Below are 15,070 nucleotides of genomic sequence, written 5' to 3'. Positions count from 1 at the left end.
TTTAAACTGAGACACTATCTTCCACTCTCTGCACTTCTCATTTTGTATAAATCTTTATCTGAACCACACTTACAATACTGTAATGTCATATGGTGCAACACATATCCAACTTATTTAAAAAAGCTTGAAATACTACAGAAAAAAGTTATACGTGCCCTAACATGGTCTGAGTTTAATGCTCCAACTAAAATAATTTTTCACCGCCACCACCTCCTGAGGCTTAAAGACCACAACTATTACCAAAATGCTTGTGTAATGTATCAGATTATCTATAGACTAAATTATGAATTAGGTGACCTCGTCCCAGTCTGTACTCCTCAACACACATACACTACCAGAAGAAAACATCAAATCACAGGGAAAAAACGAAGGCTAAAGTGTACAAGCTTTAGCATTGTGTGCAAAGGACCACAGATTTGGAATGAATTGGATGAAACACTTAAAATGTCACACTCCATCTCCATCTTTAAGAAAAAACTCAAAACTCATCTCCTAGCAATGTATATATAATATGCTGATTATTTGAATAACACTACTGGTGTCTCTTACCAAATCCAATGTAGCCAAAATTTTGAAATTGTCCACAGTTAATTGTGTGTGTGCCTGCGTGTGTGTGTATGTGTGTGTTGTCTAACTGGGCCCCTGCTAAAAGCTTTGAATAGCTTCTTTGGAGTGTCCTATTCGCCCATCTTAACATGTGAACTGCTAGCGTATGATTATCTACTGTATTTGATGATGTGCGAATAAACTGAAACTGAACTGAACTGAGTCTGGAGTACAAACATCCAGAGCCTGCGTGCACAGGCGTGTGCTGGAAATGGGCTACAGGTGCCGCATTCCCCAGGTCAAGCCCCTTTTGAACCTGAAACAGCGGCAGAAGCGCCTGACCTGGGCTACAGAGAAGCAGCATTGGACTGTTGCTCAGTAGTCCAAAGTACTTTTTTCAGATGAAAGCAAATTTTGCATGTCATTCGGAAATCAAGGTGCCAGAGTTTGGAGGAAGACTGGGGAGAAGGAAATGCCAAAAGGCCTGAAGTCCAGTGTCAAGTACCCACAGTCAGTGATGGTCTGGGGTGCCATTTCAGCTGCTGGTGTTGGTCTACTGTCTTTTATCAATGGCAGGGTCAATGCAGCTAGCAATTGGGAGATTTTTGGAGCACTTCATGCTTCCATCTGCTGAAAAGCTTTATGGAGATGAAGATTTCATTTTTCAGCACGACCTGGCACCTGCTCACAGTGCCAAAACCACTGGTAAATGGTTTACTGACCATGGCATGACTGTGCTCAACTGGCCAGCCAACTCTACTGACCTGAACCCCATAGAGAAATTGTGGGATATTGTGAAGAGGAAGTTGAGAGACAACCAGACCCAACACTGTGGATGAGCTTAAGGCCGCTATCGAAGCATCCTGGCTGGGCCTCCATAACACCTCAACAGTGCCACAGGCTGATTGCCTCCATGCCACATCACATTGAAACAGTCATTTCTGCAAAAGGATCCCCGACCAAGTATTGAGTGCATCGCTGATATAATTAATTGAAGGTCGATTTTTTTGTATTAAAAAAACTTTTTTGTATTGGTCGGATGAAGTATGCTAATTTTTTGAGAAAGGGATTTTTGCTTTTTCTTGACTTTTTTGCCAAAATCATCAATATTAAAACAATAAAAGGCTTGAACTACTTCAGTTGTTTGTAATGAATCTAAAATATATGAAAGTCTAATGTTTATCAGTACATTACAGAAAATAATGAACTTTATCACCATATGCTAATTTTTTGAGAAGGACTAGTATGTATAACTGCGCTATTTAAGACACATTGTTAGAGAAAAGGACGTCATTTAAAACGTCTCAGTAAATTTCCGAATGTCAACTTCGAAAACCCTGTAAAACCATGACCCAAACTAGTGTACTGGTGAATTTTTTTAGATGTCTCTCATTCAAAGAAGTGGTTCCTGAATAGCAGATGAAGTAAAGGGTTTACTCTAATTTCAAGCCTTTAAAAAAAAAGACAAACATTAAAAAATATCCCCTAAGTATGCTATTTTTCCCCCAAACACACACACAAATCTTTTACATTTTACACAGTTTGAGGTGGCCTTTCCAACCAAACTTTGCACTTCATCATGTCACGTTGCTGCCATATTTTCAGTATTACACCTTGACGTCCATAGTGAGCTCCACAACTACTACTACTATTAGAAATACTTGGCTGACAGTTGCTACAATTGCAGAATTTATGGATACTATTTGAGAGGTAAAGCATAGCTGATTTATGGAATACTGGCTGAGTGTTTCAAGCCTTACCTGTGGGGTGATTTGGCACCATGCTTGGAATTTATTCATGGGTTACGATGTCCAAACTCCTCATAGAAACTGAGAAAGAGGGAAACAACAATAAGTTTAGACTAGTCGAGATATTAACTTGCTGGTCGCCATTCGACACATTGTACTTTTAAGTCACATTGCATTTGCTAGTTTCGCCGTAGTTTTGTCCATCTGCTGCGCTCGTTTTGAATTCCTCTACTTTGTGCAAGTATTTGAGTGTTTTATTTTATTGTCTTATTGGCTCTCTGCCTACCACCTTGGTCTCCCCTTGAATTTTTAGTATTGATCCCCGTCGACCTTCTGTCACGGACCCATTTTCTGATTCCCCCTTTTCTGTGATCGCGTGTTTTGGCGGCGGGGGAATACAGTTCAAAATCGAATGTTTCTTATATTCAACATCGTCATACATACATATTGTTTAGCCACAACTGGAACGATTACCTCATCACTATTCATCCTTAACACAGCCGCTGGAAACAGAAATGTCGTTCAATCCAACTGGAGGCGACCGGGAGATCAGGATTTTACAATTCTGTCCTCATGGGAAATGTAGTCTTCCTTAAGGCAAAACTCTACTGCTTTTGTCCACCTGCACCGCTAAAATCGACCAAAACTGAAAGTTCCCTAGTGTTGCTTTAATAAACCCTTGAACACTTTCGGTTGTTGTATGCTTTGAGGTTAAACTTTGTTTTCCGCATTTGTGTACCCCAACCCTCCCAGTCAAAATGAGATTGCTATCTATCCCCGTTAATGGTACTGAAATATTCACTGCCAGTATTCCCAGTTCAAATGGATTGGACATCTATCGTCATAAATGACAGTGAATGAGTTAAGCTTTGCACGTCATAACCGGCAGCATTTGGAATTTCTCACATTTCTGCATAAAAGCATCAAATGTGATCTGAGCTTTGTCAAAATCACACAAATGTAAAAACAGTGTCTGCTCTGCTTTCACTAAAACCACCCAAACATTTATAGATTTTCATATTTTAATGAGGATAGCATGCAAACAATGACAGAAGCGGGAAAAATAAGTGAACCCTCTGCCTAAGGAGACTTTAAGAGCAATTGAAACCAATTTTTACCAAACAATTTAAGTCAGGTATGTGCCCAATCACTGATGAGTGGTTTAAAGCTGCCCTGCCCACTATAAAACACACACCTGGTAAGAATTGTCTTGATGAGAAGCATTGTCTGATGTGCATCATGGCTCGGTCAAAAGAGCTGTCTGAAGACCTGTGATCAATGATTTGTATTAAGCTGATATTATTATTATTACAAAATATTAAATGTGATGATTCACTTACTTATTTTCCCCATTCTGACATTGTTTGCATGCTATCCTCATTAAAATATGAAAACCTAAAAATGTTTGAGTGGTTTTAGTTAAAGCAGACAGTGTATTTTCATCTGTGTGATTTGACAAAGATCATATGACATTTTATGGTGATTACATGCAGAAATGTGAGAAATTCCAAAAAGGTTCAGATACTTTTTCATACCACTGTAGCTCTTATACACTAATGTTGCTCATGTACTTGCATAATAAGTTGCAATGTGACCCCACATCATCACTGAATTCAAATCTGCTTGTTTGTAGAGTGATTTGACTTACAAAAGCAATTACAATCAAATTACAAACTACATACTGTAGATAGCAAACTTTATCCAGGTCATACACTCAGTTTGACCTATCCTGAGCATGAATCAGTAAAAGAAATTAGACTTCCACATGAGGATAACTTTTATGGGAACATTGTGGCGCGCCAGGATACTGTTCTTTGGATCTACTTTATTTCAGTGCAAGGGATGAGCAAAGACTCCATTCATTAGTTTAACAATGCAAGATTTCAGCTAAAACGAAACAACTTGACGAATACCTTTCTTCAATTCGCATTGAGCCTCTGAAGACACAAACAATCTGTTGATTCAGTGGTGGAATTCTGTCCCTTAAGCCGTTATTTGCTTTAGCAGTAATGACACAAGGGGAGGAATTTGAGAAATGTCTGTGGATAGAAGACTCATTTCCTTCAGACAGACAAGATGGCAATGAAGTCTGCTTAAGCTCCAATTACAGGTCAATGCACTACCATATGAATTGCGCCCAGGATTAGAGCACGTTTCGCCAATATAAAAATAGGATACTGACATCACCTCATAATTGCGAAAAAAAAAAAAAAAATCTCTGTGTAATAATACCAAAGCTGTGTGTCGGAGGAACGCTACCAAAGACAGCTGACATGATTTCTAAGCAATATTGTCTGAATCAGTGAAAACAGAAGTACAGTATCTGGCAACTGTAAAGAAAAATGCTGATAAAAAGAGCTGATAACCACTTAAAGTTGCACAATGTAAGATTTGCACTTCAATTATTCATGAAATGGCCATATTTCAATAGGCATGAAAGAAACATGTTTTTTTTTAAAATACTTTTAAAACAGATCTCAATGGTTAAGCAGAGATTTTTCCATTTTAAAACACGATTTGATTTATTCATTGCAAATTTGTTCTTGTTTAGCTTCAGTGTTCATCATCAGCCAATAACAAGACCGGTTTCCAGTCTTCGTCTGGGTTGCCACAGCTCTGTCTGTACGCCCTGTAAACGAAGGCTGCGCCTACTTTGACAAATAGTCTGAATTATGTCTGAAGCAAAAACGTTGTTACGAATTTCAAAGGATTCAAGTCAAGAAGAGACGCAAAACAAGGATATGCATTCATTTGGCATGGTTGTGCTATGTTATTTGGCATGTGGATCTATTGACCAGTGTTCAGCCGATGCTATGTTATTTAGCATTTGGAGCCATTGACTGGGGCAAACATAAAGTCTTTACGCATGTATATATATTTAGTCGGTAATTAATTTAAAATGGATGGAGCAATTAAATCATCATTTTGGATTCTTTCAATGCATTTCCAAATATACAGTATATTTGCCAGTGTGCTTATACATTGAGAAAAGTAGCCCCCCCTTTCTTCGGTCAATCTTCATTGCTAAATGTTGGCATTATAGACAAGTTTCCTGAGCGAAATATGGGCGGCGCCAGCTTGGAAAATTTCTGCTTCGAACTTCCGGTTTAGAAAAAGCCTCATGAGTTACGGTTGAAGTTAGAAACGAAGTTAAAACTTCATAATCAAACCAGAAGAACCCACGGAATCTCCAAAAATGGATTCAGCACGATTTACGAGTCGTAGATGAGGCTGTATGATTGTTCTTATCACTTCATTGATCGTACTTGGACAAATTTATAACAACCTGTCAGCCTGTGTTGGCATGAGGTATACTAGTAGATTGATACACCGGCCACTTGAGCGACCAAAATGAGGCGAAATTACAAAATATATTACATTTGCCGAATGCAGAAGGGCTGACACGGATTTTGATGTTACAGGAAATACTCCAAGCTATGTACATATAAAAAATAATTCTTTTTCATTGCAGATATTGATCGCAATAAAACATTCATTCAACATGATTCCATTTCTCATTTTATTAAAAACGATTGTTGCATGTGCAAAACAAGTCAATAAATCACAGTTTATACAATTCTTGGAAAAATAGCATACAAAAATGTGAATCAGACAGCAGAGATCCGGAGACTCGCCAAACTCTCACCCGACATTACGGCCTCCAGACAGGCTTTCTCCTGCTGTCCTCGGCAATGTTCCCTCTAATTTTTCATGTGTCTGAGCAGACACACAAGCTCCCTCAGCACACTGCGGACCACGGTGAGCAACATCAGATGTGTACCCTTGGGTACACATCAAAACCCTGGATCATAGCAAGTTACATGGCATATTAAAAGAATGAAACTACAGCAGAAATTTTCATTAGTTTACTTTTAATAAAATTGATTTGGCCAACATAAGAAAAACACAAAAATCTCATTGTTCATGAGATGTGTACTATGTAATATGTGAGAGTCCTGCTTTAACTATAGGATTGTAATCGTAATTCACCATAACTTCCTGTTACGCTTTTGTTTTGGTGTGTTTCACGTTTCGTGTATTTTGCAATGTTTGTAACTTGAAGGCAGGCCAAAATGAGTGATGGTGAACTGTGAGTTTTGATCTTGTCTAGCGGCACCTCTTGAAGAGGCAAAGCTCTTACGGTGATCCTGGTGATCCTTTTATTTTCTAAGGTGATGGGTTGGTTTAACTAGATTATATCAGTTCTAAAATTAGATATTAATTAATACTGTAGCGCTTGCAAAGATTGGCAGCGGAATGTTGCTTCAGTAAATTAGCACAGGAGTCTTGCCATCTTTTCACCACCGATGGAAGCGTCATGTTGCCGTATCGAACGCACCAATAGGAGTGTCGCGCTGACACATTAGTGGCGCCGACAGTTGTCCGAGTCGTGTTGCCGTATTGAACGCACCAATAGGAGTGTCGCATTGCTGTATCGAACACACCAATGCTGCGGCGCTAACAGTAGTGGTGACGCTACAATACGTTTATGTTGAATTTTATTTTGTGTGCTTCACAGATTTTCTTGTGCGCAGAGTGTGTTCAAGGAGTGCGCGATTGCACACGCGCGCAGCTTAGAGGGAACATTGGTCCTCGGTAATTCCAGCTCCAATAGCGCATCTTAAAGTTGCTGCAGTTAAAAAGCTCATAGTTGGATCTCGGGATCGAGCTGACGGTCCGCCGCGAGGTGAGCCACTGCCTCCAGCCCCAGCCTCTCGGCTGCTGATGGGTAGAACGACGTAGTCTCAATATATGTCCATCAACGTACAGTAAGTATTGCTGTGAGGCACATCAATGTATCTTCTCTTGCCTAACAGCGTTTTCCACCTGGAAACAAACGAACAAAAAACTTGAAAGACTTGCGTTTATCCGTTGACATAATTGGGCCATTTACACGTGCCGATTAGCAACAGGATAGCAGCAGATACAGTAGTTGTAGTAAATAAATTTAAAGATCATCATAATTACAATCATCATCGTAATAACAATATCAAAGGTAACAAGTCGTTTCATGTGCAAGATGTTAGCTTTCGCATTTTTTGAGCACCGGACACATGAAAATGCAGGAATAGGAAGAACATACCTTCCATAACACAGCGGCAACATGGCTACAAAAACACCTGGTCTTTGTGGGGGCACGAGCTTGGTTCCACATCTGCCTTCATGAACATGTTGTCCTCCCCTGTCGTGATGATGGCAGATGGATACGGTATTTCCAAATTGATTGGATTTTGATGAGTAATGTTACTGCAGCTTCACTGTTGTTTTGGAAGGAGAAATTCTAAATCGGAAGTGGCTTGCAGACATGCGGAAGTACCTCGGAAACTTGCCTATTACATTGAAAACATCTTGCATCAAAATTAAAATTAAGATCTACAGTACCTTCTGAAGAGGACTTATTGCCACTTAAAGTTCTTTTCTGAAAAGAACTTTTCGTTTTTGAATGTGTAATCATGGAGTAAAACATCAATAAAAGCCAATATTTACAGAGAATAAACAACTTGGCTACTAACAGACATTTTTAAGTGGTAAAACTGTTTTAGCCAATCAAACAAGCTTGTATGCCATTGCACGTGGCGTTTATTTTCTAGGTTACTGCAACTGCGATTTTGTTTACATTTGAGTCACTGAAATGGTTGTACTAGAATATAAATGGATTTTGCTCAGGAGGGAAAAAAGGTGAATGTTGTGTAGAGCATTTGTCTTGCTCCTGTTCATACAATGATTTCATACGCAGATTTTGCACCCAGTCTGAAAGCTGCATTAGAATATACATAACATTATTTTACATTAAATCTTCATTTGAAGCCTTCATAGGTAGTCTCTTCAAATAACACTCAAATCTTACGAATATAATCCTACAATTTTACAGTAGTAAAAAGAAGAATGAAATGACGAATACCGACAAGCACAGACACGTGTGCATCCGGACAGACACACCTGTCATCTTTGCATGGGTAGATTCAGATTTACAATAAATACACGTATCATGTTGCCCAGATAAATCGAGTTGGTATTCCAAACAATCTGAGTCATTTAAGAGAAGCCAACCAGGACCACCTGATAGTGCAAATGTGTTAGTCCAAGAATAACTATGAACCTTAAAGGAAAGCTCTCGAACGAGGTTAAGGTAAATACTGTATAGTCACCAAAAGATCATTCTGACTGATAAAAGCTTGGGACATAGTGGTTTTATAAATCTCATTTTCTCACATGAAATGAAAAACATGCAGCAGAGCAAAGTAAGAAGGACATTGCAGCTGTTCTTGTGTGCCCAAATTCAGCCACTATTTGTATTCCCAAGAGAGTGGAGACAAAGCACTTCCAGGTTACCCAGAGACCTTCCTTCTCATTACCGCAGGTCATCGGACTGAACACAATAATGACCTTTCATGCCAAAGGTCACTTGAGGAAGGAAAGGATGGACGGGGTGGGGGTTGTCTGACCTCTCATTTTCACTTATCCTCATCACCCATTTCAGGGGCATACAATGTTGCATATTAGGTGTGTAAGGAGATACACTCCGGATCGAAATTTCGAATAGCTTAACATGATCCAATAAAAGTGGATCTAAAGGCAAATCAACATCATCATCTTTTAGCAATGCCGTTTTGCGTTTCATTCAAATGTCTGAAATATTTTTGTGACAAAACTGCCATAACAAGGGTTTGTATTTTTCTTTGCTTCAGGTGAAATATAACTGTGTTAAATGTGAATGTTCTATCGTGTTAAATTGATTGAAGGCCCTAGAATTTACATCGAACTGAGGCAGGCTTTTTAATATCCCCAAATATGGCATAGTTGTCCAAATAGTTGATATTGTATCGTACCAACATGAAACTGGTGATTTATACCACCATTGTGTGTCAGATTTATCTCATCCAAATTACCCTTAGTGTTTAAAAAAAAAATGTGAGCTAGACCTTTGCTTAGCTTTTGTCCAATTAAGGAGTGTGGTATATATGTCAAAGGCCAGGGTAAAATCCTGAAGATGGTAGAGCTCTAAAATCAAAGCGAGCTCATTAGTTCTTGCCTGCTTTTGCACTGACTCAAAACAGATATCTTGGGGTATAAAACAAAACCAATATAGTTATTAGGTAAGACACAACAATAATTACTTCTTGCACGGTGTAAGCATATACTATTCAATATGCGCTTAAATTTTAATGTGAAATTAAAAATGAGGCGAGATGTTAGCAGATTTCTTAGACAACTTCAACTTAAGATGGATCATTAAGGGCTCATAAGACTTTTATGTCCTGAAATATGTCCTGGATTGGAAAATAAGACACTTCCTCATTTCATCCATTGATTTTGTAATTACTCAAATTTACCAGAAGTGTAGGATCATTAAAGTGCGTATGACAGCAAAAAGCATGTTTGTTTCTTATTTTCCGCTGTATTTTATGCTCCTAAATTAAATGGACCGCTTGGATGTGTGTGGAAGCGATCGATATATTTATTCAGTTTGAATCCCATGAAAATGAGCGACTTCCTGGATTGACTAGGATTTCGAATGTGACGTCAGCGGGAGAGTCATCTTCAGTAAAGTCATCTTCGGGAGAGTCATCTTCAGTAAACATCCAATACTAAAATATGCAGAACGACTGCGGATTCAGTTGATTTTGCGGATTAATGTGTTTATTTTTCGCATCACGCCAGCCAAATGTGCTGGAGAAAATTTTTTTGCTTCACCAGGAAGAGGCGTATGAGCCTTTTTGGGTTCCCGTTCACCCCAAGATTGGCGTAAACAATTCTGACAGTTGCATGTGGGACCATTGGACTGACGAGGAAGTGAGTAAAGATTGTGTTTTGTATTATGTGAAATACTGAGACAATGGCAGACGTTTTAATAAGAAAGTGACTTGCATTTTGTGGCCGGCGATCGGCGGTTTGTTGCCCCGCCCCGGTCCTCTTTGCGTGCCCACCGAGAATGCACTTTCCTCGGCTTAGCCACGAGTAGCTCCGTGCTCCGATGTTGGCCGAGAATGGGCTATTTTCAGCGTTCATTCCCGACGATGAGCACTGCCAGTCCCCGTGGCACCACTTCATGTGCCCGTCGAGAGTGCGCTTTCCTAGGCCTGATGACGAGCCCTGGCAGCCCGCTGTCCCAGTACAACGACTGGTTGGCTGACCCAGTCTGATCGGTCCTCCTCGCGTGCCCGCCGAGAATGCGGTTTTCTAGGCTTGGCCACGCGCAGCTCTGTGCTCCGATGTCGGCCGTTTTTTTTCCACCGAGAATGGGCTATTTTCGGCATTTATTCCCAGCGAAGAGCACTCCCAGCTCGCCGTTGTTTACGCTTTTCCCTCCTTCTCGGGCGGGCAGGGAAATGACACAAGCCGGTGGCATAAAATATAGTTCGGGAGGTGCAAGAAGTGGACAGTTTTGACCATTATGGAGTAATTTTGCCAAGTCGTACTGAATAAATGCATTTTTAATATTTCATATTCCATTTAGCACAAGCCTGTTATTTGTCATGACCATACCATTTATTTAGCAATTGGGAAAAAAATACTTCGATAAAAAGAATATCCTGTAAAAATATTGAAGTAGAGAGATTGAAGAATGACATTGTGCTGCTCTCTTCGTAGCATTTTCCTCATTATGAATAATTTCCCCTCAATGGGCTGAAGTCTAACTCAAATGACGCAAGACCCCTATAACGGTAGGCGTGGCTAAACCGCAGTTTAAAAGACTCATTTCTCGTCATCTACGCTTCATCTACGCTTTCCCAATTTGTTGTATACAGTCTAATCGTCTCATAATATGATTCTAATTCATTTAATAATGCTATTTAAGACATTTTTTATCCTGTCGTACGCACTTTGAGGGACGAACACAATCTTTGTAAATTGAAAATACAGGAGCCGTTAACAGTGACCATAAAGAAAAGTCATTGCATTCGTCAGCAGGTCGTAAAGGCTCCCCTTTAGGATCAGTCTTATTTTGGAGGCTTTACAAGAAGGGCTTTGCTGACAGGGCAACAAGAGGAGGGGTAAGGTGAGCAAGTATGATATACCACCAGTGAAATAACTTGAAACGGCAGTGTCTTCAGCTACTTTGGTCAGCAGCAATAAGCTTGGAGAAATTACTATAGACTATAAAATATTATTTATTTTTTGAACCTATTCTAAGTCAAATGTCATCGCGGCACAGTATTTTAGGGAATGTATTTATAATTATTTAATTAACATTGATTTGCACTGTCCTTGGGAGCCGTTGTATACATTTCGTTGTGCTTCTGCTCAGTGCCAATGAATGCATCAAGGTGAGAGGTAACTTTTCAGGTTTGGGATAAGGGTACTCATACTTGGATCATGTGCACAACCTAGCAATTTTTATGTGATCAAAATATTGAAAAATGTGATTGGAGAGTTTCGCGGCTTTCAGTTCTAACAATATTTTACATATTTAGTTTTTTTTTTTTCCAGTATCTTAACCATTGTTGATCAAATACAATGACCATATATTTTGTCCCTGTCTGCCACTTGCATACTTCCATTTACACTTGTACTCCTCTCTCTTTAAAAGTGTATTCAAAAAACACACACAACCTGCATCTGTAATAGTTCCCCCCGCTTGTATTTTGCCATTTTATAACACAAAACCAAAACGTCAATTCAAACCAGAACTGCTCTAACAGCTCTAACAGCTTTCAGCTTTTCAAAAGTGCACGCTGAAATACTCATCCCATCAAAAACTTTCAGCATTTCAGAACCAAAACCTATTGAAAACATTTCTGGCCCTTCTCAAAAGTACAAGCCCTTAGCAGGTAACCCAAAAAATTCCTCTTAACGTCATGTATGGAAGACTTTCTGATGTGTAAAAGGGCTTTACAATAACATTTAAACTACAGTATTTTAGCGATTAATAAAATGCATCGGAGGGTAAGAAAAGAAAAGATTAAGCAAAGCTCAATTGTTCCTCAAGTCCAGACCTGGTATGAACATCCTGCCCCTGCCAAGTGCAATTATGCAGTGCAGACCACAGAGACCATATAATGGGGATTGGGGATCTGCCAACACCACAGTGAATGTCATTAGTAAATAGACTTGAAGACTGGCAGGAGGCTATACCAGAACAATCTGCCCCCAACTGTAAAGCAAGGACACAAGCTATGGTCATAGTTCCATTGAGCAAGTCATAATGTTGTTGTGGCTATATGGCTAAAGCCAAAGTAAATGCTGAATGACTGTCAGTGGTGAAAGAACTGGTGTGGGAACGTATTCAAACATTCTAGACCAAGAGTGTCTAAATGAATCTACATAAACTAAAGGCCAAAGTATTGGCACCCCTGTAATTCTGTCAGATAATGCTCAATTTCTCCCAGAAAATGATTGCAATGACAAATGCTTTGGGAGTAATATCTTCATTTATTTTGCTTGCAATGAAAAAACACAAACGAGAATGGGAAAAACAATTTTACACAAAACTCCAAAAACGGGCCAGACAAACGTATTGGCACCCTTTGAAAAACCATGTGGTGCTTCTCTAATTTGTGTAATTAACAGCACCTGCGACTTTCCTGTGGCACATAACAGGTGGTGGCAATCTAAATCACAGTTGCAGCCAGTTAAAATGGATTAAAGTTGTGTCAACTTCTGTCCTGTGTCCTTGTGTGTACCACATTGAGCATGGAAAAAAGAAAGAAGACCGAAGAACTGTCTGAGGACTGGAGAAGCAAAATTGTGAGGACGAATGGGCAATCTCAAAGCTACAAGTCCATCTCCAAAGACCTGAATGTTCCTGTGTCTACCGTGCGCAGTGTCATCAATAAGTGTAAAGCCCATGGCACTGTGGCTAACCTCCCTAGATGTGGCCAGAAAAGAAAAATTGACGAGAGATTGCAACGAAAGATTGTGTGGATTGTGGATATAGAACCACGACTAACATCCAAACAAGTTCAAGTTGTCCTGCAGTCCGAGGGTACAACAATGTCAACCCATACTATCTGTCGGCGTCTGAATGAAAAGGGACTCTATGGTAGGATACCCAGGAAGACCCCACTTCTGACCCAGAGACATAAAAAAGCCAGGGTGGAGTTTGCCAAAATTTATCTGAGAAAGCCAAAAACGTTTTAGAAGGATGTTCTCTGGTCAGATGAGACAAAAGTAGAGCTACTGTATTTGGGAAAATGCATATGAATAGAGTTTACAGGGGAAAAAACAAGGCCCTCAAAGGAAAGAACACGGTCCCCACAGTTAAATATGGTAGAGGTTCCCTGATGTTTTGGGGTTACTTGCCGCTGGGACTGGACTGCTTGACCGTGTGCATGGCATTATGAAGTCTGAAGACTACCAAAACATTTTGCAGCATAATGTAGGGCCTAGTGGGAAAAAGCTGGGTCTCCCTCAAAGGTCATGGGTCTTCCAGCAGGACAATGACCCAAAACCCACTTTAAAAAGGACTAAAAAATGGTTTGAGAGAAAGCACTGGAGACTTCCTAAATGGCCAGCAATGAGTCCAGACCTGAATCCCATAGAACACCTGTGGAGAGAACTGAAAATGGTGTTTGGCGAAGGCACCATTCAAATCTCAGAGACCTGGAGCAGTTGGCCAAAAAAGAATGGTCTAAATTCCCAGAGCATTGTAAGAAACTGATGGAGACCGGAAGCGGTTGTTCGCAGTTATTTTGTCTAAAAGTTGTGCTACCAAGTATTAGGCTGATGGTGCCAATACTTCAAAAATACTTCAAATCTCAGAGACCTGAACCAGTTGGCCAAGGAAGAATGGTCTAAAATTCTAGCAGAGCATTGTAAGAAACTCATTCCATTCTTTGTGTTTTTTCATTGCGAGCAAAATAAATGAAGATATTACTACCAAAGCACTTGTAATTGCAATCATTTTCTGGGAGAAATTGAGCATTATCTGACATAATTGCAGGGGTGCCAATACTTTTGACCAGCAGTGTATACATGAGAAATCTAACGTAGCATTATGTGGGCGTAGATTGTAGCGGCTGTCGGCCGCAGTCAGGCATTACTGTATTTTTTGATCTGTCGGCATGAGTTGAGCATGATGTTTACTCTCGGTGTGTTCCTCAATGCGTCCTGAAGAACGTGCTCACTGTGTTTTAATTCCACTTTACTTGGCATATTTCAAAAATCGGAATTTGAATGTTTGTGAATCATTCACTAATCTGCCACGGTCGAATCGCGAATAATCCAAGAATCGGAAATTTCGCACACCTCGAGAGATGGATGAAAATTAGAGGTGCACGATAATTATCGGTCCAATAATAGGAATTATGACATCATCCCAATAAATCCAATAACAATATATGTTATCGGGCCTATTAATGATATTTTTGGTATCGGATTGGGATGTGTGCATTTGTTTCCACTCCTGTTTTGCCACTATGCAAAGGCTTGTTACTGTTTTAGAGGCCGTATTTTTCCTTCACTGAGTTATAAACCTTACTATGACAATTAGCAAATGTTTGTATTTCATAGTGTTATGTTTGCAAGTTATTGAGAGGCCTTTTGGTTATTGATAGGTTTGCTGTTCTATAAATGTTTCAAATATTTTATCTGCTGACAAAGCACAATACCTGTTTGGTTTATATTTGTTTTAGATCAGTGCTCATTGTTCAGGGGACACATCGTCAATGATATTGACGGATTGATATACATTAAAAAATTATATATATATTATTGGTTATGGTACTGGTATCAGCCTTGAGGAGCAGAAAGTTATCAATATCGGTATCGGTTTCAAAAAATGGATATCGTATACCCTAATGAAAATAGCTTGTTTTTCTGATTTTTAAGTTGTT

The 15,070-nt window shown here is 39.6% G+C and overlaps 1 protein-coding gene across 2 annotated transcripts in view; it reads right to left on the bottom strand.

Moving 5' to 3' along the window:
* The window catches only part of disp1 (dispatched homolog 1 (Drosophila)), a 116,462-nt gene that overhangs the window by 86,968 nt on the left and 14,424 nt on the right, over window positions 1-15,070 (bottom strand). For both annotated transcript variants that reach the window (XM_057822746.1, XM_057822749.1), the window contains one exon: window positions 2,307-2,375. The gene's annotated coding sequence lies outside the window, so the exon portion shown is untranslated. The remainder of the gene's footprint in view (window positions 1-2,306; window positions 2,376-15,070) is intronic.

Source organism: Corythoichthys intestinalis, chromosome 19, assembly GCF_030265065.1.
Source record: "Corythoichthys intestinalis isolate RoL2023-P3 chromosome 19, ASM3026506v1, whole genome shotgun sequence".
NCBI lineage: Eukaryota > Metazoa > Chordata > Actinopteri > Syngnathiformes > Syngnathidae > Corythoichthys > Corythoichthys intestinalis.
This window is presented reverse-complemented; position numbering and strand designations above follow the sequence as displayed.